The sequence below is a fragment of the Pongo pygmaeus genome, chromosome 13, assembly GCF_028885625.2.
Source record: "Pongo pygmaeus isolate AG05252 chromosome 13, NHGRI_mPonPyg2-v2.0_pri, whole genome shotgun sequence".
Taxonomy (NCBI): Eukaryota; Metazoa; Chordata; class Mammalia; order Primates; family Hominidae; genus Pongo; species Pongo pygmaeus.
The window spans coordinates 48904153-48928435 of NC_072386.2; the positions used below are offsets into that span (position 1 = coordinate 48904153).

The window sequence follows — 24283 nt, forward strand, 5'->3', positions numbered from 1 at the left end:
AATAATAATATTGAAGTTGAAAATTTAACTTCCTTTTCAGGTTATGTCCCATGATTTGACATCCTACAGACAGAGAAACAGAGTTTTCCTTCTTTCAAAGAATCCTGTCACCCCTCCTCACAACTATCTGTGATTCATTTCCATTGTGTTTCCCATTCTTGCGCCATTCAGCAGGATGGAGCCTGCTTCATCAGTTTTTGGTCTCTGTAGAGTGTTCCTTTATTCAGTGATTAATTACTAGCTTTCTGGTGACTTCTTAATCTTTTTCTGTATTTTAAAATATTCCTTCACTTCAGAATTTTCTTACCTAAGATACAAATAGTAAATGGAACATAAGTAACTGCAGTTGCTTTCCTCCCTAATCAGCTCTGCCTTTCCTGCTGAAGATATAATTTAAAAAATGTATCAAGACCCATAAAAGTTAAAACTTTAAAATAAACACTAGGCAATTTGTTTCCTCAGTGAAACAAATTTAGAAGTTAATAACGGTGACAAAAATGTGTTTAGACCTCATATAACTAACAATGCACCCATTTAGGTTAGCAATAGTTTTATTTTTTAAAAATGCTGCAAAATGTAAAGATAGGTGGCCTCTAAATGTTTATACTAAATAGAATGAAAAAACAAAACCAATACACAATTTTATTGTTAGGAAACACTGAAATCCACTGCTTAATGTATGCATTAATGGGGCTTCTTGACAAATCACCTGTTAAATTTTAGCTGACAGCTTGTCATATATTAATTATAAATAAGTGTAATATACGGCTATCATAATGTATGCAACAAAAAAAAAAAGGAAAGGTAATTAGAGTATATCCTTTGTTTTCTCCCTTCACTTCTTGCTCACAAGAAAAAAATGACCCAGTGTTTCACTTGGGTTGGGACAATGCCAATGGTTAATGGAATGCCCCAGTCTACTAAAGAATTTAATGGGAATATCCATTTGTCACAGTCGCATGCTGTAATATCCAGTAGCAGAGCCAATAGAAAATAGCATCGTACCATAACGTCCTCTACACACTGCAGGTGAGGGTGAAATGCAGCAGCTGAACAGATCAGTCAGTGGAGAAGGTCTGGCTTTTCTAGGCCTTTCTTTGTGAAAGATGTGGATTTCTTTTCTTAAAGAGGACAGTGCTGCCTAACAGCAACAAGAGATGCTGCCTTGAAGAAAAGGAAAGTGTATTTTTTTTCACATGGAAAAAGAAAGCATAAATGACGGCACGACATGTCTCAAAATCTCTAGCTGCCTCCTTGTCTACTGGAAGCCCACTTGTTTGTAAAGAATCTTTGGGTAGTGGAATCAGAACAGGTGATTTCAATCATCAATTAGTTCTGAGTCTGAGCTTTCAAATCTGCAGAATGGGAGTAATGACACCTAAGCATGCAATGTTACTGGTAGAATCCATAGAACTACATGGGTCAAAAAATTTAGCATGGCACCTTAATTATTATCTTCTTTTCTTCTTTACAATTGAATTTGAATGATAGGGTTGTCTGGCTGCTTTTTAATTTATTTTTGAGACAGAGTCTGGCTCTGTTGCCCAGGCTGGAGTGCAATAGTGTGATCTCAGCTCACTTCAACCTCCACCTCCTGGGTTCAAGCAATTCTCCTGCCTCAGCCTCCCGAGTAGCCGGGATTACAGACACGTGCCACCACGCCCAGATAATTTTTGTATTTTTAGTAGAGACGGGTTTCACCATGTTGGCCAGGCTGATCTCAAACTCCTGACCTCAGGTGATCCGCCTGCCTTGGCCTCCAAAAGTGCTGGGATTACAGGTGTGAGCCACAGTGCCTGGCCTTTTATCTTTCTTATGTGCTAGTTCTGTGTTTGGCCAGAGCAAGCTACTGAGAAATGCTGTATACCTTAAATTTGAAAAATACTCTCTGAAATAAAAATAGAAACACATGTAGAAGTGAATATTTAAGTTATCTGAGGGCTGAAACTATTAATTATTGTTTCATTTATGTATTTAGCAGTAAGTTAATGAAATGTATTAGACATAAGCTAACACCTATAGGAAAAGGTCTCAGATATTAGTTTTAGTGTTTTATGAAATTCCTCACTATCTTCTGAACATGTCACTTGAATCTATGCTGTGTTTCTCCATTTAGCTGGATTTAATAAAAACCCAAGTCAGTCCTCACAAAGAAAATATGATTAGCAACAATTTATTCCATACCTTGGTCAATAATTTATCATCACTATAGAAGTGAAAATATCAGATTTGAAGTCAAACAGATCTAGGTTCAAAATTCTAGCTCGGCCACTCACTATGTCAGCTTGGCCAAATTACTTATCCTCTCTCGTCCTGTTTCCTCACTTATATAATGGGGCTAATAATACTTAACTACCAAGGCAGTTAAGATTGGAAACGAGGCAGTGCTTCCAAAATTTTAATCACTAGCCACATGATCAAAAAGGAAGTTTTGCAAAAAAACAAACAAACAAAAAAACAACTTAGTATGTATAATGTACTCTGTGTTTTTTCCTACTTTTCTTTCATTTCAGAAATTGTTTATGACCCACTAGATTCGCAACCCACGTAAGGTCATGATGTGCCTTTTCAAAAACGGGTGAACTTCAACATGCTTAGCATGATGCTTAGTACATAATGCAAGTTTAACAACTGATTACTATTATTGTCATCGTGATTATTTTTAGTCTCCTGTTAGGATGCCTCATGATAAATGAGAATAAATCTTCCAAGTACTTCTAGGAACTAACTCCTTTGGATGGGGTCCAAAACAGACTCATACTCATCGTATGCTGAATTATGCACTAGAGGGGGTTGTGCTATAGCAAAGCTCCTGTGTGCTATTTATCACAGAATGTTAGAGCTGGAAGGAAACGAAGAAAATGTCTTGTCCTATTGCTTCATTTTTCCTTCATAAAAGTATTTGGAGTTTTTAAAATATTCTATATGTATTGCTCACTGATAAGTTGGAAAACTGGCTTCTTTGATCCAGAATGTGGAGGTGATGATGAATAGTTGGTGGGACGGAGGGCACTGGATCATGATGTCTGAGTTCTTGTCCTGCTTCTGGCACCAAATAGTTGGATGATTTTAAATTCTCAGGGTCTTCGTTTCTTTACCTGTAAAAACGAGGTAATTTCAACAAAAGATTAGCCTGCTTCTGATATTCTTTGACTTAAAAGTTCCAAATGGTGAACCAGTCCAGAAGTTTACTAGATGCTGCAGCATTAGGACACTCTTTTGTTGCAAATCTGCTCTGAATATATTAACATGAGTGTAGCAGGCTGCAGTCTCACTTCCATTACTACTCAGATGTGCAGAGAAACTTTGTCTTCTCTATTTGCTGTATCTCCCGTTTTTCAGCAGCATCACCCTGAATAATTCTCAGTCTCATTCGTATAATAATAACTCAGACTCTCCAGTCACCTTAACCCATCCCTACTTCTTTCTCTAAGATGTTTGGTTGTAGTAGAGACAAGAACATCTAGGACTTCATAGTGTCAGAAAAGTTGGGCTTATGCCATTTACTTGTACCGTCCTCTGTATCCCCTGATTTCTGGGTCCCTTTTCTACTTGCTAGCTTAAATCGCTACCAGTGGTGTAAGATGATATTTCCTCAACTATGTTCCCAGATAGCAGTCAGATTTACCAGCTGGGTTCTTCTTAAATGAGGTCAGATCTGCAGGCAGAAGGATACACTTCTTTCCCACAAAAGTAACAGCAAAGGAATATTAGGGGTTTTAAAACTTTCTGTTTCTCTAACATGCAACTTTGGATGAGGAAAGTAGGATTGCCAGTTTATGGGGGCACATGTGGCAATGACAAAGCCAAGTAGGAGTTTACATCTTGGGTGGAATCACCTATGGGGAGGCTGAGATTTCTGGATCCATCCTTAGGTCACAGGGGGCAAGTGTCCATCATCCCTGCACAGCTTTTCAGCTCCTGTGAAATCAGAATGATTGGAGGGTAAACCTAGCTTGGAGGCTTGCACAGGAATTGATTTCTTCCTGATTTTCACTATGACCCTAACCATAAAAAAGCAAAACCAAAAAGCCAAGAGACAATCATGCAGGGATGCTCCTCCCCCACCCCCAAATTGCTGGAAAACTAAACTTTGTTTAGAGAGATTCCTTTAAAAAATATGTGACTTATTTTTGGAGTATATAGGGGGCAGAGGATTACTGACCAATCCTTCGGTGGTTTTCAGGAGCACAGCATGCAGATGGTGGAAGTAAATGGGCAGCTTGAGACAACGGTCAGCATGCTGGATCATTAAGTCAAATCTAAGGGGGTCTGTTTACCTTCGCTCTTTCAAAGACAGCCTGGAAGTCTGCAGGGATAAGTATTGTGTGTATGTGCTGGCCTGAACACAGAATGAGCAATGGAGGTGGCTGGTGAGCTCTAGGTTTACTTTATTTAACCTTTCTGACCAAGTTTCTAATAAATTTTGATGGGCCAACTGCCAATGGTGGCTTCCAGCTGCTGACTTTTTCCACATGCTGGAGATCCTATGAGTAGTGAAGAAAATTAAAATCCATCTCTTAGCTAACAGTACACACAGTACACCTTAGTCACCTTGGGTTGTGTGGATGAAGAGTGCATAGCCCAACAACTGGGTGCTTGTCTAGGGAAGAGGGTGTTATAGTGTCCTTCAGAGAAGCTGAGGAGCACTGCATTTCCAACATCATAAAAGCAAGTGGCATGAAAGCAAAACAAGTTATCACACTAAGATTTTGGTTCAGTACTTCCCAGTCTTCCTCGTTGCCTTCAAAGTGGATCCTACAAGCATCCCCGAAAGAAGCTGCCAAGGTGAACTGGGGCGGACACAAACTGTGTCTCATGAAAGCACGCTCCCTATATTATTATCACTGCTGTCAATAGGGCGCGACCAGCATTTTTTCCTCCTTTGCGCTGGGACGCAGAGCAGGAAGCGCCCGGGTGTGCATCTCTTAGGAGATGAGTGAATCTGTTGGAGAGGGTCTTTTCTGGCCTGGTGGATGGATGCTGGGGAGTGACGTCACCCCGCCCCCTCCTCTGGTGTGTGTGTGTGTGTGTGTGTGTGTGTGTGTTGCCTCCTTCACCCACCACTCCTGCCTGCCCCTCCTTTATCCAGCTCTCTGGCCCTTTCAGTGGGTCAGTGGTCCAGATTCAGGGATTCGCCAGCGGGCGCAGCGGGCCCAGCTCTCCCCGCGTCCGGGGGCACCCACACTCACACTCACGCGCAGGCAACGCGCACACACAATCCCCCAGCGCTAGAGCACAGCAATTCCGTGGGATCCCCAGCACGTTACGAGGATTTTAGAAATCACCCAGACAAGGAAACAAAGAGAGAAGCCTTTCCAATTACTTTCCTGGGCTTTTTCGTTTAATTTCCCCCCCTCCCCAAACCACCTCGTCTGCAGCCGTAACTACCAGGTTCACGCCAGGTCCAAAGACTGGGCTGGACTGGCCACCCCACCTCCCGGCCCTTGACTCTGCTCGGGCCCTTTCCCAGGCGTCGCCTCGCACCCCTCTCCCACCACGAGCCTCAGTTTCTGGTTACCTCGCGTGCGCTTCACTTTTGGGGGGAAGAAGAGAAGGGGAGGGAGGCACCGAGGGGGGCAGCCGAGTTGCTATTTGTGGCCAAAGAATCCGCTTTAAAAGAAGAGGCAGCAGGAAGGAGGAAACAGGAGAGGCGGAGGGAGGAGAGGAGACGCGGCCCCGGACCCCCCAGCCGCGAGCGGCGGAGCATCGAGGAGCGGGAGGAGGAGGAAGAGGAGGAGGAGGAGGGAGAGGAGACAAACAGCGGCGGCGGCGGCAGCGAGAGAAGCGGGCGCAGGGCGAACAGGAGGAGCGGGAGGAGGAGAAACCGCCGCGGAAGCCGCGAGCTCAGAAGGGCCAAGAGGACGGCCCGGGAAGAGGAGGAGGAGGCGGAGGAGGAGGAAAAGGGGGTAGGGGTGGAGGGAGGGCGGGGGGACGCGCACCCTTGGATGCTGGATTTCGGGTTTTTGGACTCACTCGCTGACTCTCTTCCACTTCCTCGCTCTGGACTGGGCTGGCCGCACGAGGGCCGGGCGGCGGCGGCGACCAGGGGGGCTTCCGCGGCGGCGGCGGCCGCTGCTCCGCGGGATTAAATTGGCCGCCCGGAGGCGGCGGCGCGGGCCGGCGCCGGCTGCGCGGCCGTGGCGGGGCGCGAAGGCGCTGGAGGAAAGTGCTGGTGGCGGCGCTGGAGGCGGTGGCGGCGGCTGCCCGGGGCCAACATGACCAGGTAAGTCCCTGGAACTGACCCCATCCGCCCCGCTGTGTCTTCCCCTCTTGCTGCCCCGGAATCGCCCTGCGCCCGGCTCCGGCTGCCGGCGCCTCCCGGGCCAGAGCGACACGCTCCGGTTTCCGCGAGCCCGGCGCCCGGGCACAGGAGCGCACAGTTTGCTCCTCTGAACCGCCTCGGGCAGAGGTCCTCTCTTGCAGGGTTCACTTCTCGCCTGAAACCTCAGACCCGGGAGAGAGGCGACTCTAGAGAATGGGGGTGTCCGGGTATGTGTATTTGTGCGACCCCCGCTCTCTCCTCCTAGGGTGGGCGTAGTATTGGGGGGAAATGGTGGAGCGGTGGGGCAATCCACCCTTACCCAGGGATCCTGCCACCGCCTTTTTAAAAGGCAGGGATTACTGTTTTAAGGAGGGCTGATTACGGTGAGGGGGCGATTTCTTTTTCTTTCTTTCCTCTGAACTAGTGGGGAGAAGGAGAAATAGCAGGAATCAAAGTCTACGCAGCTGCCATAGAGGAGGGGGATTGTTTGGGAGACCTTTCGGTGGCAGAATCAAAGCTCGTAGTTCAGCTGCGGGAATCTGGTGTACTTAACACACACATTCATTCCGTAGGGAAGGGAACGCATCATTTATAATGAAGAGTCAAAGTTGTAGGAAACAATTTAAAAAGAAAGCCATGAACAAACCAAAGATTCTTTGCTTTCCCATAGATTTATTGTAGCTTTTATGTAGGTGTGTAGAAGACTTGCATTGCTTCTCTGGACGTTTTCATTTAAAAGCACTAGCAAGTGAAGTCAGTTTTTAAGTCTTATGCTTAAAAAAATCTTGAACACCAAGTGTGAGCTTGGCTTTCATTAATTGGGTGTTCCAGGATTCCAGATAGTGTAGCTCCATTCTCCAAAACCAGGACTATCACAATTCACTTTTATTGTTTCCAGTTCGCCTCCCAGTACGCTACTTGCCAAATGTCTCCTCTGTTTTCTAAAATTCTTAGAGTAGTCCCCCAGCCTCATCTGCAGTTTGCACCTTCAGTATCTAGGAAGATTCCTGAGGGATCGTTCTCCTTGTATTTCCTCTTAAAGTTATATATATATATTTACATGCTCAAAGACACAGTGCCAGTGACTTAACAGTGTAGGTCACACATTTTGAACCTCTCAGAGGCTAGTAACTGCTTATGACTTGAAATAGATTTGCTGTTAAATTTACTGAGCTACAAATGTGGACTTTATCCTTTGGTGTATTCTTTTCTAACCATCCTGTAGCACATCTGTGGGGAGTTAGTTCGACCATAGATACTTCTGACCATTTTGAGTATTTTTTTCTCTGTTTCGAAGTGCACACACCAACCACTCAACTTAAGTAAAACAAGGATGATATACCAAAACTTGAAACATTCTGATGTAAAGGGATCTGTAGATGATAATAACTTAAGGTTAAGTTGTATATGTAATATAATAATACCCAGTAAAAGGCTTAGTATCTTACTTACTTTGAATATATATTCTGTTTTATGCTACAGACACTATAGCAAAAAGAGAACACATTTTCAGTGTTCCGTGTCTGACTTACGGACACAAACATCCTAAATGGACAATAAAATTTTCTCTACCTCCCACATTCCATAATTATGTACTGTACTTTGCTTTTCAATGGAGCTAGCAATTCTGTGGCAGATTTCTTAAATTCACCCTCATGCTATCAGCTATTATTGTACTTTCAAAGTGTGAAATTGACAAGCTGGTCAGTTTCATGAATTCAGCTGTCAGATTGTGTCCAGTTAAAAATTGCTAAAAGCTGTAAATGTGCCTGCCTGGAATTTTCTTTTGTGAAGGAAGGACAGCAAGGGGATGGGGGATTAATGGGTGTTATTAATTGTAGATCTTTTAAAATAGATGGACTCCAGTGTGAGTTGTATCACTGGCTGTTACTGGGAAATACGTTTAGATTTTTACTCCTGTAAAAGTGGCATTCAATTTTTATCTGTATCTTATTTTAAATAGTACTTTGCATAGAAATCATCTGTTCTTATAGCCCTCAGTAATATATAATAGGAATGAGATTCAAAGAGGAACAGTGTCTCTCTCAAATATATTTTAATATAGTTGAGTAATATATTATTTTTGCATGACATGTGAAAAGGTGGATGAATTAAACATTTTATTGTGTAGGTTACATAACGCAGATTCTTCTTGGGCCAGAGCAGTTGTGCAGTTACTCAAGTAATGAAATGCAGCAATTTATTTTAATATATGTGCGTTAGAGTAGATAACCATAGATGTAAAACTGCTTAAAGTATTAAATACAGTGATTTGATTTGCCTTTTAAGATTGACACTTATTTAAATCCAGAATATCTCAAAGTCTGGAACTAAGAATTGGAATCCCCTCATCTGCTGCTATTTGCTAAGCCACTAGGGGCCTGTATAACTGTTCTTATATCCAGGAGGTATCCTGGTATGGCATATGCAAACCCTTCCTAGAGAGACATTAAGAAAAAAAAAAATTCAAGTAGGCATTCCCCCAAGTTTTTGTTTTTTCCTTTTTAATACATTAACTCATATTCTGATACTAGTTATAGACAATGATTAAAGACTATTTCAAGAATTTTATTTAGGGCTTCTCTGACACTATGATTTTTCATATAGAATGTGAAAAATAGAAAAGAGAGAAGGTATTGGTGCAAATTCATATGTGATTCCAGTTCTCAGTGTATGGCAAAGATAAACAAGAAGGAACATTAATAACTTTTCTTTATTGGACTGATAAGGATGTTATTTGCATAATGTAGGGTTAAAAGATAAATGAAGCAGAATTACTTTAAGGGAAGTATAGGCATAGATTGATGATGTGATTAAACTAGCTTTGTAAGCGCTGTACAAGTTTGTATGGAAAGAAAATCTGAGGCTGTGACCACAGTTTAGTTAGCACTTGAGGGACCTGGACTGAAGACGCACTATACATTTTTAAGTGTCAGTTTCACAGATTTGAAATCGACCAGCCATGGCAACCTTGAGAGACATTAGGCAGTAAGGTCAAGTATACTTAAACTGTTCTTTGGTTGATTTTCAATTTTTCAAACTGACAAGGGTGACTGTTTGTAAAAGAGTACACTGTATTTGCATATTAGATTTCCTTCAGACCAAACTTGATTTATCAAACCATTGGACAATTCTATTTTTAAAAGGATTCTATGCATAAATAAGAATTCATTAACACAATCACATATGAAAAGTGTAATTTCAAGAAAGGTGAATATTTCAAAGATGACTTCATTTTAAAACTATCCTTCCTTAGTTTACCTTTTATTTTAAAACAACCCTTCTTTAGTTTCATTGTGTATTTGCGGGTAGTATAAGAGTAAGTGTGTGTGTGTGCTCGTGTACTCTAACTTGTGATCCTAGGAGCATCAGACTTAGGTTTACACTTAAAATATCTATGCAGATAACCTTTAATCATGGTACCTTTTTAATTCTCAAAAGTTTCTAGGAATCTCGAAAATGAACTTTATGTTTTATGTAGTGTACTCAACTTAGTCGTCACGAAATATACAGGATTTGTATTACATGCCCAGATATATGAAGTGCTAAATATAGACATAATTGTCCAGTTTTCCCAGAGTATTCAAAGAATGCTTTACTTTTTCCTATTTTCTTAAAGTGATAACAGTTACATGTGATTTAAACCAAATTTAGTCTGAATCTCTTTTGGTTTTATGGAGTTACTTACCTTTTTTTGTTGTTATTTCATCTTTCTACTGATCAGTTTCTTTGAAAATATCTTTTAGGAAAGCTACTTACTTGTGATGGCAAAGAGGCAGCTTGCTGCCTCAAGCAAAACCAGTGTTTTAAAACATTCTTTTTTATATTATCAGTGATTTGCCAAGAAAGAGCAAAGAGAAGAGTTATTCTCTCTGTGAACTACAAGATTGAGAATTCCTATATAACACATCAACTGAAGAAATCTGATAATGTGGAAGAAGATTGCTTAGAAGGGATTTGTCAGTAAATTTCATTCGAACAAGCATCACTTGTTTAAGCTTCTGTAATTTCATGGCACAGTGACATTTCTACCAAAGGATAGGTTTGTTTGGGATACATTTTCTATATGGGTAATCTCATTTGCTTCCAATTAGTAGCTGGTAACACTTATTAAAATGTCATGCTTGGCTTACATTTGTTTCCACAAAGTGTCCAAATTCTCTCCCTTTTTTAAAAAAATAAAAATGCATTTCAGCTCTCCACAATTAAGCCCTTAAGAAAGATAGCTAAAAGAATATATGACTTGTGCTTCCTGATTGTTCATTGTGTGAAATTATAGCCTCAGATGTAAAAGTTCAGCATTTTCTTTGCGTCATAAGTCTTAGGAAGGTCAAAGAGCAAATGCTTATATGTTACAGCAGTCTCTGACCTAATGTAACCTAAATAATAATGTCATCACAATGGCGCTAGACTAGAGAATTAATGAAATAGAATTCTTACGAAACATAGTTCAAAAAATTACACTTAAGACCTGTGTCTCTCGTTTCTCTCTTAATAAATTACCCATTTGCTTTCAAGAAATCAACAGTTTGCATTTTTTCTCTTAACATTTTACTTATAAAATATTTTTAAGACTTAGACATTACGTACTTTATGTATTACATCCGTGTGTACTGCCACGCTCCTCGAAGCAACTCACAGGGAAAAAATGGACTAAAACTATGCCTGCAGTGCCTCCCTCCTCCCTCACAAAATGATTAATTCTGTATCTTCCTGTTCATTATTTTTAGTTTGATGCTAATACATTTAACAGGACCATATTAATACTACTCAGTTGGCCTATGACATTTTGAAAATCACCAAAAGGGAGAAAAAAGAGAGAGACGGCAAAACTGAGCTTTTTGATGGCTTTTTAACCTCTGCTGTCCTTCAAATCAAATCCCTATGTGTCATAGATGAGTAAACTAAATGAAAAAGATGACAATTTGGAGAGCTAAGACAGCTCATTCTGTCTGTAAGCTAGTAGGTCATGTATACCAGCAGGCAAGTAGTATTGAGACAACTTATGTTCTTCCCTCTTCACCTGCGACAAGCAAGCCTTGCTTTCCTTTGTAAATGGCTGGCTTTTACGTGGCAGGTCCCCACTTTGGCTCCTCCAGCATTTACAACAAAATGTAAGAGCCAAAGCAGCCATCTGAGTCAAGGCTTTCTCTTAGTTCTCTGAATTCATTGACCAGAAAGGCTAAGTTTGCTTCTTCCTTGACATTCAGATAACAATGTCAGGAGCATTGTGACCTTTGCCACGTGGCTATTTACTAGATTTAACTCTCGTAACTCTGTCAGTTGCGTGAGATTGATTAAATTTATAAATTCTCAATGGTCTTTTTCTTTTTTTTTTTTATTAACAACATCCCTTGAGCTATGTTCTTTAATGTAGCAGTAGCTAACTAAATTGAGATTTGGGAATTGTATTTAGAAAACAGTATTTCTCAGTACTGCTTTGGGGTTTGGAGAAATTGTACTTTCAAATACATAAAATGATCCTCTGTAATGATTGGATCACAAGTAACAAGAGACATCTTTTTTTTTTTTTAAACCGTCAGTAGATGGATTTCATTTATTAACTTAAAAGGGTTGTATTAGTAATGATTTTATAAATGGCTGGAAATCAGTTATTGTTAATTCTCATTTAACCATGCATACATATAATACATATTAAGATGATGCTAAAGAATTGCAAAATCTCGACCAGGTTCCTTTCTTTTTAGGCTACAGTGAAAAGAACATTCAGTTCTTCTTATAGGAAGAACTAAATTTATGCCTCAGTTCTGCCACTTATTATCTGTGAGCTCTCGGAGGAAATGATAAAACATTTCAGAATCTTAGTTTCATCATCTGTAAAATGGAGGGAATGAATAACCATACATGTAATGAATATCCAGTTTGAGCATACAAATTTATCTTATTTTGTATTTTAGATAATTCTTGAATGTAGAAGTCACATAATGAACATACCATATTCAAGAACAGTAGTTCCTATGATAGAGTTCTGTTGTCTTCAGCTATTTGTTAAAAGTTATTGCCACTTGACTTAAAAATTAAGATCTGTTGGATACGGATGTTTTGTGTACGTTTATCCTGTTGGCACTCTGTGTACTGCTATAATTAGTGTAGTTGCTAGAACTATCTTTTTCTGCTTAGCACATTTATTAAAGTCTGTACATATTAGCATGGCATAGTATGTTGTTTATCTTAGAAAGCCTTTAAAGCAAAAGCTAGAAATAATTTTACCTAGAATGCACAAAGAGAACATTTCTCTTTAAAGTCTAAATTTTATTAATATATTCCTGAGGATATTTGATTTGGAGTTTCAGTTTGGGGGAAGACATGTTTAGAACAAAAGTTAATTAAAATACTGAAGCAGAATAAGTGCCTTTTTTTTTTTCTTTAATGGTAGTGCATCTTAGAAAGCTGCTTAGACTTTTCCCCAGTGCAGCTGTCCTTCCCTGAAGTATCAGGTTTCAAGAGCAATGATGGATAGTGGGTGCCTGTAGCCAGTTGTGGGGTTTGCTCTGAGGTCAAATGTATTGATGGAGGTAAGGAATTTACTGCCTTCTGTCTCCCTAAGATTCACCAGTACAATTTTACAGGGAGAAATTAGACTAGACACATCAAATGCTGATCCAGTGTCTGTTTATAGGTCAACAAGACATTTGTTTTCAATGTTTAAAATAAAAATTTTCTCTGTCTTCCTTCCTACTGGCCCATCCCATCTAAACGGACATTTTGAATATGCTCTAATGATTTCTCACTACGCAAGTAGATCCTGGCTTCCCTGTGAAAACATATTCCAACTACTTGTAGTGGTAACATAACTGAAATATTATTAGAGAATTTTGAGAGAAAAACCAATTCAGACTTCTCTGGTCGAAATATCTCATTATGATTTTGTAGATACACTGATTTATGTCTTATTTTAAAAAGATCTATCAAGATTATTTGGCTAGCTAGAAATAAGAGTAGTTTGTTGGATGTATCTTAAATATTCTAAATCTACTTACTGGCCAGGTAACCATTTTTGCTTTTCTCGGGGAAGGGGAAGAAAAGAGGCAACTATGTTTTTCTAGAGGAATAAAATATTGGAAGCATCTTCCATTGGAAATATGCCATGGATGGAAGTTGTTCTTTGTAAGTTACTTCTTTGACATACACTTTCTTCATCAACATGGAACTCTATCTCCATTTGATGTTTGGCATCTATGTCTCCATCTCCATTCTAAACTCTTTTATTTTCATTTTATCTGTATCCCCTTTCAGGTGGCTGTCTGTACTGTCTCCTGCCATATCTCTATCCACTTCTCATAGAAACGATAATTTCTACATAGATAACCTTCAAAATAAATTTCCTCGCTTGTCTCTGGAGTTCCAGACCTGCATTTCTATCTGCTTGTTACATGATTGGGAAATGGGAGGCTCTCCTGTATCCCAAACATTGTATTTTGTAAACCCAAAATATTATCTTCCATCCATATCTATTTCGCTTTTCTTCATACTTCATCTGAGTTATCCCTTGATTAGAAACCTTGGTGTCTTCCCTATCTCTTTTCTTCCTTTTATTCTTATCCTCAGGCAATTTTGTAGATTCTCTTCCTGTAATCTTTTCACTTTATTTCCTTTCCATTTCTACCTTTCCTATGTGTTCTGCACTCCATACGCAGCTTCTTAGGTGGTTTTTGTGTTTTCTCATTTCTCCTCTTTGAGTCTTCCTAATTTTTGCTTTATGAAAGGCAAACTTGCTCAAGTCTACTTGATCAAGTGCTCAATACTCAACACAGCCATCAGAGCCCTTTGCAGTCTGCTCCCAAATTGCATGTCCAGCCTTCTCCCTCACCATAGCTCTGTGATACTCTGCCCTTGTGCAGTATCACATTCCCTGCAGTCATTGAGGAGGCTGTGCTTTTGGGCACCTCTTTGGTTCTACCAATACTGTTCCTGGAATCTCCTTTCTCTTACAAGCTGTCCTCACTTGTATCCACTGATATCCTATTATTCTCTCATTTTCTAATGCTCAGTTCAAGTGCTGTTCCTTTTCATTAAATTGAGTTGAACTCAAGAATTATGGACCAGGTGCGGTGGCTCACACCTGTAATCCCAGCACTTTGGGAGGCCGAGGCCGGTGGATCACGAGGTCAGGAGATCGAGACCATCCTGGTTAACATGGTGAAACCCCGTCTCCACTAAAAATACAAAAAATTAGCTGGGCGTGGTGGTGGACGCCTGTAGTCCCAGCTAAAAATACAAAAGTTATCTGGACATGGTGGCACTTGCCTATAGTCCCATCTACTCGGGAGGCTGAGGCAGGAGAATGGCATGAACCTGGGAGGCGGAGCTTGCAGTGAGCTGAGATTGCACCACTGCACTCCAGCCTGGGGGACAGAGCGAGTGACTCCATCTCAAAAAAAAAAAAAAAAAAAAATTTTTTTGAGTTGAGTAGAATTGAAACCGTAAAACGTGAAGAATAATGATTCATTAGAAACCTCTCACAATGCTCAGGACCCTGAGATAGGTAAAAATTAAAATTCCTTTATGGGGAAAAATTTCATTAATTTTCTCAAATTTATAGCTATAGCTATAATTTCTCAAATTTATAGCTATAGCAGTAGTGGTTGATATGTAATAGTTGTAATAGTGATTATTTCTAAAATTTACTGAGCATTTATTATATGCCAGGCATTCTGCTCAGTACCTCACCTTCAGTATTGTGTTTAATCTCTAAAATAACATTCTGTGTAAGTCGGATGGTTGTATTATCATCATTTCACAGAAGAGGGTTGATCCATGGAGAGATTAAGTAATTTGCCCAAAGTTGCATAGATAAAAGTAGTAAAGATGGAACATAGGGTCAAGATTTTAAGTCAAGCATCCCAACTTTTATCTGTTTCACTCACTCTTAACCTCCTCACTCTTGTATATGACATGATTTAAAAAAAATATTTATCTCACATCGTCCAGGCAAGTACACCCAATGACATGGTGCTTTCTTGACTCAAATTCAAGAAAAATCTATGTTTGGAGGCCAAGACAGGAGGATTACTTGAGCCCAGGAGTTTAAGACCAGCCTGAGCAACATAGCAAGAGCCTGTCTCTACCAAAAAAAAAAAAAAAAAAAAAAATGCCAGATGTTGTGGTGTGCACTTGTGGTCTCAGCTACTTGGGAAGCTGAGATGGGAGGATCACTTAAGTCCAGGAGATCAAGGCTGCAGTGAGCTGGGATCGTGCCACTGCATTCTAGTCTGTATAACACAGCAAGACTCTGTCTCAAAAAGCAAAAAACTAAAGAAAAAAAAAGGAAAAATCTTAAGCATTAATAAGTACGTTGTTTCTCTACCATTTCTGAAGAGTATCTTCTGTTCTTTTCTCTGCTTGGGACTGGAGGCATTGAAAAAAACATTTTTTTACCAAAGGGGTTTTGATTCGATGACCTTTTTTTTTCTGCAGATGGCCTCCAGCTCTAAAATTTTATGCTATTCAGCCAGTAATACAACTGCCAGAGCTCTGGGGCCAGTCCTCGAGCAGAAGTGTTTAAATGAAATATTTCCACCAAGAATAGTTCTTAAAATCAAAAAGGCTGCCATTTTCATAGCTGCCCAACAGGTAAGAAATCAGAAGCATTTTTATAAAGAGAAATATAGATCCAGCAGGAATATCTGAAGAGCAGTCACCCATCAAAGAAATGGAATTATGCCAAGTGACTGTTATATATGCATTCTGCTTATTGGCAGCCTGCCCTATACCATTTTATCTGAGAAACTTTTGTTAATTATAATGTCTTCTAAAATACTCTTGTTTTCACTTCACCCATTAGTTTCATTATCAATAAGGGTGGATGATTTGATTATTTTTTCCATTTAACCTATTTTATAATAGTTTAGCCTCTTCTCCTTTTCTGTAAGTCTTCAGAGAACTATTTCTGATTATGGTTTTATAAATAATAAAATACAGGATCTTATATTTGTTTGATGATTTGGAAAATTATTTTTTCTCTGACAAGAAGGCATCCTGAAGTTTTAAATCAGATATGGTACATAAAATAAAGTTACATGGAAAATTATTTGGTCTTTTATGGCTTTCATGATATCTGAACAATTAAGTCTTCTTTGCCCAGGTTTCTAAAATGCTTCTCAAATGCATACACTGGCCTATTTAGCCATATGTTTTACTACCAGTTAATCTATAAACATAAATTCCTAGAAGCATGAAGCATGGTGTACTTTTTTAGGTAATATGTAGCAAGGGTTTTTTTTTTTTATAGTTAGGTTATCAATACACATTTTAAAATAATACTTATAAATTAAGAATGATAAGTTTAATAAATACTGTTATGTATATTCAGTTACTGATTTAAGAAAGGATTGCTTAAGTTTATTTTAATCTGACTTTTACTATTTAACAGACTCGACCTGAATTTGATTTATATGTACCAAAAAAAAAAACAATTTTAGGAAAATATTAATTTCAATTTTGAATTTTATCATTCAAAATCTGTTTTCTCTCAGTTACACTTGTATTATATCGAGGATACCAAAATAGATACTAACTTCCTTTCCACCAAATTATTCACTGTCTTCTCATGTTATTAGGTATCATCTGTTGAAAGGCTCCCATCTTCTCATGCTTGGGTTGCAGTCTCCTTGTGTTTGGTTTTGACCTCATCGTAGTTGTTTCTCTGCTCTGCAGCCAGCATGATCTTTAAGAAACTCAAATCTGATCAAGTCATTCCTTGCTTTCAAATATTTCAGTGGCTCCCTGTTCCTCTCTGTAAAAAGCTTGAAATATTCCTTACCAAAAGGCATCTGGCCTTTGATGTCCTTTCCTCTGCTTTGTCTCTTGCCACCTTGCCATCCTCATATTCATTTTCTCTTCCCCACTCCTTCCATCCCTAACACATGCACACTTGAGCCATACTAAAGTATTTGCTGTTTCCCAGATGTACCACGTTGACTCTACTGTAATTTTGAGCATGCTCTCTCCCTTCCATTTGGAATGTCCCCAACCCTTCCATTTTTGCCTGATTTTTTTCTTCCTTCAGGGTATAGCTTAGCTGACAACTCTTCCTAGAAAATTTCCCTCCTCCCAAGTCTAGGTACCTTTCTCTGGGCGCTAAAAGAATACCGAATAAATTCTATGTATAGTGTCTATCATAATGCATTGTAATTGCTTATTTATACTCTGTTTTATTAGGAGTACCTGGAAGCCAATGTCCATGTCTTATTCTCGGCGACATCTCCAGCTCCTACTACATGGCCTGGCTCGGTGTAATAGTAATATTGGGATGTTATTGTTGAGTATTCTGTGAACAAATTAGTGTGCTCAGAAAACTCAGAGGTGAATTAGTTCATGGCCCAAATCTTACAACCCATCTGTTTAGGTTCTACAGTTTATGATAATATTGTCTATTGCTCCTCTGTAATTAATTTTAATTTTATATTATTTTGAGTGGAGTTCCATTTACCTAGTTCCTTACCAAACCAGGACAAAGCCAAATCTCAGTAGAGTGTGTGTATCTACTCATATGCCACTAGACAAGACAAATCTGCCTTTACATCTGGCTGCGGTAGCAATTCCCAGATGCACTTAATTCTGACACATGGCCATTATTGAACCAAAAGCAATTGCCTGGCATGATTATAGCTCTTATTTGTTTTCGTTTTAAGGGGCCTCATCCAGGCTGCCAAATGTACAACAGGTGCCTTAGTTTTATACTTGCCAATCTGTTGTTATTCCAATGACCGCCCTAACAGAGACTAATGGTATCTAATAAAATTGATCTTGGTTCTGGCAAGCCAGACTCACAAGAGCAAGAGCCGTAGGAACTGCGGTGGGAAAATATGCTGGTGGTAAATGTGCCTGGTGAAGCATACACTTTTTTTGGGGGAAAGTGACATATGTCTCACACATGGGTCTTTTGTTTACGTTGAGCTGTGGACATTTTCTGAAACCCAGTGTTATTTAAACAGTAGGATTTGCAGTATCTAATCTTGTTTTAGATGTACTTGCTGGGTGGCATGGGACAGGATTGGCTGTGCCAGCTTATCAGTGAATGGCTGTGCCATGCCTGTAAGGCACAGCCAGTCTGTCTTTCATGCCAAACAGCTGGCATATTTGATGGCTTGTATTTCCTATTGTTAGAAATTTGCCTCACTGATTTCACAGGGCCTTGTAGAGTCTTGAATATTGCCAGAGCTAGCCAGGAGAGGAGTATGTCAGGTTGCAACCAAGAGCTAATATTTAAATACTGTATTCAAATGGCATGTACGATTTGGTGACTTTTTTCTTTATAGGACACTGGCTGAAGGAAAGCTTTGCCGTCAAAGGAGATAACCTCTTGACAACTGGCCTTGCAAAGTTTTTCAAAAGTATAAGTGATGTTAACTGTTAGGACCAGGTCTCAGAGGAACACAGAATTGTGTGTGTGTGTGTGTTTTTTTTTTTCCTGCAAGGATTTTAGAGACCTCGTTTTATTCACTCACTCACTTGCGTTCCCATTTATACATCCATTCTTTAAAGCACGAGGCATTAAACTCTGCTAAATGCAAAGTACTGTGGGAATATAAGGCTGAGTAAAGCACTATTATACTTGTCAGTGCAAGTATAATTTGCACTGACAAATTTTAGAGATCTGGATTTTTAAGATTTTAGGAAACTTGTGCCAGTAATGTCCATTTTTAATTGGAGAGCTTTATGTTGTCATGTGGAAAAAAGCTACTCAAATTCCACCATGATAGTAGAGCTTACTGGTTTCACTAAATAATAACACCAACTACTAAAATAGGAGAGGGGGATTAGAGCCTTAGCTGCCTAGCCACACTTCACTTTGCTCCACAGTTAATTGAGCTCATGTAATTTCCTGTGACCTAGCATATAGAATAGCTCTTAGCTTGGGATTTGGCTATTATTGGACCATCTTTTTGTATTATTTATACCCATCTTACTTGAAAAAGGATTTGTGGCAGCTATTAAATCATATGCTTCATTATCCTTAATAAATCACCTTGGTAGAGCAGACAATGGATTATTGTACAGATGGTTAGTTTCTATGAGAAATTTTTTAAAATATGCATAATCTTGGCCTCATTTTGAATGATATTTTATTTCAAGGCTTTTAAAAATGATAGAAACCTTTAAAAAGTATACCAAACTACTCAGTGACTATCGTTCATATTAAATAAAAAATATACTTAGTAAAAGGAATGTAAATGTGATTAACAATTTTTTAAAATATATTCAAAGGCCTGTTACCTTTTCTGATGGTGAAAATCTTTCAAAATAATCTTTTTATTATACAGAAGGAAAGACACACCATGGTTGTGGTAGGGCTTTACAGTAATAATGTTCTTTGCAACTAGTGTTGAGAGAAATAATGATGTAAGCAAATCTATAGATAAAAGATTGTATCCACAAGCCTATATGAACATGGTATTATGTATAATGTAGATAAAGGGGAAATAAATGACCTTTTAGATGTTTTAAGCATAAAACTCTTCTTTTGGAATATTTAGGTACTAGAGTGACAGATTATATTATGTTTCCCATACGTCTGGATGAGAGAGAACCAAACACATTTCTGATTGTAAAATGTGCCATGCTGGCTTCTTCATCATGGGTGATGACCATTTTTCAGATACCAATTAGAAATTTTCAAAAGGTGCTGGAGAGGACATGAGAGTAAACCTCATGTTGTTTTGCTGAGGAACCTAAGATCCCAAAAATTGAAGAGGCTTTCTTACTCCAGCTGACCTCTCCATCTTGGTCTTTGGAACCTAAGGCCAGTCCTTTCTGGGCTTGACACTGTCTTTGTTACACTGAAGAAATGGGGTCCTTGCCAACCCTTTGCTCGCTCTTTGAGGGAGGAAGGTTCCATAGTAGACAGTGTCTGCCTTGATGAGGATTCTAGTGACATTTCTCATCAAAACTCAGGAGATGAGAACGGGAGGCAGATCTTTTTTATCCCAGTATTCCAACTTAAGAAACCAATTCTCCTTATTACTTAATTAAAATTAAATGTAATTAAAACCACATTCATGCTAGCTACATTTGAAGTGGTTAATAACCACATGTAGCTAGGGGCCATCATATAGAACCAGCACCGACATAGAACATTTCCCGCATTGCACTACGTTGTATTAGACAGCCCTAGTCTACCAGATCATTCTGCAACATCATTTGATCTTTTCAAGGTTACAGATGTAATAAAATCAAGGTGTACAGCATTTATGTACTTAGAATACTCGTTGACTCTAGCAGGAAAGATGTAAGTGAAAGATACTGTGTTTCAGAAAGACATTCTCAAGGAAACTGAATTGATAACAGATTCTGTGCATTTTGCCTAATGACAGACACACTCTTTGATTTTGTATCAGCCCGATGTGAAGTACACTTCCATGGAAATCAAATAAAGGAACAAATATAGTACTATCAGTTCCACCTTTCCTCTCAGATTTCCCAGGGAGTCTTGTCTGTTGCTTTCCAAGTGATTTTTGTCTTCAGCCATTGTGACTGCATAGCTGTATGGGAGGAATTAAGGAGTGGCAATATAGTTGGAAGAGGGGGCTCAGTAGGGTGATTATGTAATTTAACATCTAAATAGGATGCTGTGAGAGTGAATGGGGATATTCTTAATGGGACAACAGGTGTAGACTGGGCTGTCCAAAGCAGATAGATCTGTCTTAAAGCTCCATGTGCAGCGCAGAGCAAGTGTATCTTTGTTAGGATGGCCGACGGAGCAGGAGGGAGGTGTGAAGGATATCCTGGGGATGTGAAAGCACCGTCAAAGTCTCCCCTTGGCATCTTTCCTCCTGCTCTTTTGCTTTATTATAGTGTGTTTGAATTTTGTCACAGATCAGTCCAATCCAATGTCACATGTTATTAATGCTGACAAGCACATATCAGAACAACCTGCTAGAAGTCACTGAAAGAAATCTAGGGGCAGATGAGTGACTTCCAGACTCCACCCCTGACAGTTTGGTGGGAATGAGAGACAAAGTAGTAGAGACAGTACTGAGGCTAACACTTTAACCCCCTACCTCTCCACAGTCTTCCTACCACTAGGTGAGAGTTAAGTATAAGGTTTCTAGAGAGATGTAATGGAACAGCCATATCAAATACAAACCAAAGGTAGTTCTACTAATGTACTAATGTACTGCTCCAATACAGTTGTAAAGGGATACTGATGTTACCCTTGTCTACCCTAACTTTTATTCATCTATTTCAAAGCCATAAAAGTAATATAATCTCATTATAGGATATTTAGAAACAGAAAAAAATATGTTGCTCATAATCCTTTTGCTCATAATCCTTTTATCTGAAAACTTAGTCGCCCTTTCTCCTACCTGGTCTCTCATTTGGTCACAGAACTTGAGAAAATTGTTTCCAAATGCCTTTCTCTTTTTCTTTCACATTATAGGTTTCTGTCACCTCCTACAGGGAGCGTCACAGGTTCTGGTATTTTTTATTGCAGCTTTTTTTGCATTTTGTTTTAGGTAGGTTTATGTTTTTTGTTGTTTTTTTCATTCTCATTGTTATACAAGAAGTTATTTTTGTTTAAAAAAATACTTCAGAAAGTATGCAGCAATAGTTGGATTTTTTTTTTTTTTTTTTTTTTTGAGACTGTGTCTCGCTCTATTGCTCAGGCTGGAGTGCAGTGGGGCCATCTCTGCTCACTGCAACCTCTGCTTCCTGGGCTCATCTGATACTCCTGCCTCAGCCTCCCAAGTAGCTGGGATTACAGGTGCCCGCCACCACACCTGGCTAATTTTTATATTTTTAATAGAGATGAGGTTCACCATGTTGGCCAGGCTGGTCTTGAAGTCTTGACCTCAAATGATCCACCCGCCTCGGCCTCCCAAAGTGCTCGGATTACAGGAGTGAGCCACCGTGCCAGGCTGATGTCATTTTTTTTTTTTTTTTTTTTTTTAGTCACTTCTGAGACTCTAAGTATGTACCTCCAGTTTTATAATCAAAATAAACAAAAACAGGTTTCTGAAAGGTAAGGGTTTTTAAAGGCAGTTGATTAAGAATACAATACATTTGTGTATTAAGCAATGTTTATAGCTTTAACAAAAGATCTCTGTTGGGGTAGGGGATTGTATTTATACAATGCTGAGGGCATTTTGGCACATAATAATCTCATGTTTGCTCAGAATCATGAACTGTGTCCACTCTTCCCCCACACAACATTTTTTAATTAAAAAAATAAAGCTTGTTTCTGTTTGTTTATAACAGATGTATTTTCTTACCAAAGACGATTGATTGCAAGGACAGAAGTGCCTATGCTTGGTGACATTTTCAGCACCTTATAACAAAGTGGAAAAGTGGAGGGTTTACTTTGAACCAGTTAATCCACAAAAGCCTGGAACAGTCACCTCTTGAAGACACTCATTTTTCAAGTCTTGGTTTTTTAATTGTGCTTATATATACCAGCTCCATTGGTAATCAGGGTGAAAATCAAGTTCCTTCTTGTAATTACAGATCTAAATCTTGATGGTCACAGGAATATTATGATAGGGCAGGGGCTGTAATAAAACAGCCACGCATTTTACCCCAGCAAGATTTAATAGTCCATCTTCTCATCCTCACCACTCTGTAGCCATGACTTACAGCACTCCAGGTCATAATACAGAACTTGAAATTGTCATTATAGGAAAAGAGACTGGGGACTCTCGGTTAAGGAAACCCGGTGATTCACACATGACACTGATCTTTGTTGATAGAAGTCCCTTGTGCATATCGTTACGTGCACTGTAGAAGATGCAGTACCAGAACCAGTACAGTATTGTAGTTAATTGATAGAATTGGTGCCAAAACCTTGCTAAGTCCCACTGAAAGGGCGATCAGTCATTTTCAATCATTTAATTATGTGTAAAAAAAAAAATTAAGAATGGGCATGATATTTTTTCAGAGAGATGTGGTGTTTGCAATTTATGTAACTGTAGGCCCACCGAATTACATACTGAGCCCCAGTGGTAGTTCACATTCCGATTAAGAATCGGAAAGGCATAGAGATGTAAAGCATCCCATTTGAATATGTTCAACAGGTGGCGGAGTAAGAAGAGATAGCTTGCATTAACAATGGGGTCATTTGAAAGAAAATATTGTATTAGTCTGTTTTCACACTGCTAATAAAGACATACCCAGAACTGGGTAATTTATACAGGAAAAAGGTTTAATGGACTTGCAATTCCATGTGGTTGGGAAGGCCTCACAATCACGGCAGAAGGCAAGGAGGAGCAAGCCACTTCTTATATGGATCGCAGCAGGCAAAGAGAGTTTGTGCAGGGGAACTCCTCTTTTTAAAACCATCAAATCTTGTGACATTTATTTGCTATCACGAGAACAGCATGGGAAAAACCTGTCCTCATGATTCAGTTACCTCCCACCCGGTATCTCCTACAACACGTGGAATTCAAGATCAGATTTGGGTGGGGACATAGCCAAACCGTATCAAATTTAAACCAGAGGTAGTTCTACTAATGTACTGCTCTAATACTGTTGTAAAGGGATACTGATGTTACCGTTCTATACCCTAACTTTTATTCATCTATTTCAAAGCCATAAAAGTAATAGAATCTCATTATAGAATATTTGGAAACAGGAAAAATATGTTGCTTATAATCCTTTTGCTCATAATCCTTTTATCTGAAAATAACCCACTGTTCTGACTTGAGTAATTTTTCTGGTCCTTTATACTGTATGGTGAATTTGCTATTCAGTACATCAGTTATCATTTCACCATAAATGTATTTTTTTACAACCTTGCCTCATCATAACTGCTGTTTTTAATGGCTGCCCAATATTTCATGAACTAGATGTGTGTTTGTCTTTTGTTGGGCATTGTTCCCTTCTTCCCATTTCTCCCAGTGTTATCAATACAAAGCTTTGAGGAACAGTTTAATAGAGGTAGCTTTTTCTATATTTTGCATTATTTCTTTTTAGGGTTGTTATATAGAGGTATGCTGATTATGCTCATAATGCTACCAGTAATGATTGAGAATACTAGTTTCAGCTGGGCGTGGTGGCTCA

The 24283-nt window shown here is 39.1% G+C and overlaps 1 protein-coding gene and 1 long non-coding RNA gene across 6 annotated transcripts in view; one reads left to right on the top strand and one right to left on the bottom strand.

Moving 5' to 3' along the window:
* The window catches only part of PTPRD (protein tyrosine phosphatase receptor type D), a 1191315-nt gene that overhangs the window by 634815 nt on the left and 532217 nt on the right, over nt 1-24283 (top strand). The window contains exon 1 of one of the 3 annotated variants that reach the window (XM_063649529.1): nt 6093-6226. The exons of 1 other annotated variant lie outside the window; for it this stretch is intronic. The gene's annotated coding sequence lies outside the window, so the exon portion shown is untranslated. Of the gene's footprint in view, nt 1-6092; nt 6227-15461; nt 15860-24283 lie in introns of those variants that run through there. One more of the 3 variants, XM_063649530.1, reaches the window with a different exon arrangement.
* On the bottom strand, nt 2160-6124 carry LOC134737893 (uncharacterized). 3 transcript variants are annotated; one of them, XR_010123297.1, is made up of 2 exons: nt 5977-6124; nt 2160-3098 (listed from the first exon to the last, which is right to left on the bottom strand). It is a non-coding gene; the product is annotated as an uncharacterized LOC134737893 (long non-coding RNA). The 3 variants fall into 3 exon arrangements; XR_010123299.1 differs by having other exon boundaries at nt 5943-6124; XR_010123298.1 differs by lacking the exon at nt 5977-6124 and adding an exon at nt 5522-5876.